The sequence below is a fragment of the Haliotis asinina genome, chromosome 12, assembly GCF_037392515.1.
Source record: "Haliotis asinina isolate JCU_RB_2024 chromosome 12, JCU_Hal_asi_v2, whole genome shotgun sequence".
In the NCBI taxonomy this organism is placed as follows: domain Eukaryota; kingdom Metazoa; phylum Mollusca; class Gastropoda; order Lepetellida; family Haliotidae; genus Haliotis; species Haliotis asinina.
In genome coordinates, this window is record NC_090291.1 from 44,395,561 (window position 1) to 44,397,488 (window position 1,928).

Genomic DNA, 1,928 nt, shown 5'->3' on the forward strand with positions numbered 1-1,928 from the left:
ATCTGCCCTTATATCCGCGTGTATGACGTCATATTGCTTGTGTGGACATAGAGCTGTTCGTCAAGGGAGTGTGTTATCGGACAAAAGTTGTGAAATCGGACTGACGAATCTTATATCTTGCATCATTCTAACTGACGTCAATGGGAGATATAAGTGTTGATGATTCGGTATATAAATAGAGTACAGAGCTATTAATACACTGTGTTGGGTATTTATAAGTATGTACGAAAACATAAGGCACAATGCGGTCACTTAAAGGGGCAATGATCGCGAGCCTGGTTGTTGATGATCATTTGGAGGTTTTAACGTTCGGTTTTCGACACAATGCGTATTTCACACAGGGGCTCACCAGACCATTTAGGGTTTGATCGAAAGAGGGGTGATTTAACAGAAAGAAAACAAATAAACAAAATTATAAGCGTATAATCGCAAATCAAAAGTGCAATAGTTTGTATACTTGGGTTTACCTCCCTCGAAACAAAGCAGCCGCGATATATCGAACCCATTCAGAGCCGGTGGGTGTGCACTCGAGTGTAACGAAGTCTTTTCATTGGCCACTGGTTCATTTGCCGATACGCCTAGCTAACTCCTTGTTTGTGGCTTATAAGCCCGATAGGTATTAATTTCAAATTGTATTTGGTCAATGATTGAAGTTGTTCATTGCATATTGTCATTAGCAAACTGGCAGGCCGACATATAGGTGTCATTAAACCAGACATTGACTTTTCTTTGTGCAGAGTCTGCTTATCACAATCAACATGTTATTTTTTTATGTAACGAGTAGATTATTTATTTGCTTGTGTATATAACCAAGATTAGACTAGTGCTCACAACCTCATACTACGGGCAAGCATACTGTTTCAAGCTCCGCGAACCTACTCACTGCGCGTGCGTTATGAGCCCAGCGCAGCATAGATGTGGAAACCACTTTTTCCCCCAGCGCTGGTTAAAATTAGTGAATAGTCTGAACTCCGATTTCGAGGGCATGTTTTCGTCTCGTCTTTTTCAAACATTGTAGGTTGAATTGGCATTTTCAATGATTTGTTTCGGTAAGTGCATACCGAAAGATATCAGAATGTGCAAAGTTGTGTTTCACGTTGCATGTGACCTTTAAGCTTGGGTGTTATTTATTGGGCCTAGAAGTGTTTGTAGTGTTAGGTGTATGGTCGTTTCCAATGAACTACGGAGCACAATGCTGCGTTGTTGTCTGTGTATTACTGTCGTGTAACTCGGGCGTCTCAGGTTCGTTACAGGAGGGATAATCTACGTCTTTTAGTCTCCCTGGTTACAGTATGTGCATTCATCTGTTTGGTTTTCTTTTTGTTTGTTTTTTGCATTTTCCCTTGCATTTTTATGTAGATGGGAATTTCATGCGACCTGTTGTAATTTGATTATCGCCCTGTCGGCATTTTTAGATGTATGGCAGTTGTTTAGGTTTTTGAGTGCTTTTCAGCAGAGTTGTAAATTTAGAATTTGAATTTCGGTGTTTGTTTTACGACTTTACGGGCGTCTTTGATTGACATTCTAGAAGTTAAGGAGGAGAAACTTCTCTATTCTGTATAGACGGCGTTTCTACATAGTTTCTAAAGTGCTGTCGGGAACAGGAAAAATGTGTTTTTTCACATTTATGTATGCAATATAATTATGTAGATGTGAAAGTTTGAACGTTTGTTAAACAAAATTTGTCCTAACTATAGCTCTAGTGGCAGGGAGATAGGAACCGTAATAAACGGAGTTTACTGAGGAGAGATTCCTCCATAAATGAGCAATGCATACTTTTTCAAAGTCCAAAGCGACATATTTGAAACAGACCATGGCTTCATGCAAGTTAGTATGCGATGATATTGTGTCACAAATATTGTATTGTCAACGATAGTTGACGTAAAAAGTAATAGCTTTCATGTTGGAACGATTAAGGGTGTAATCTC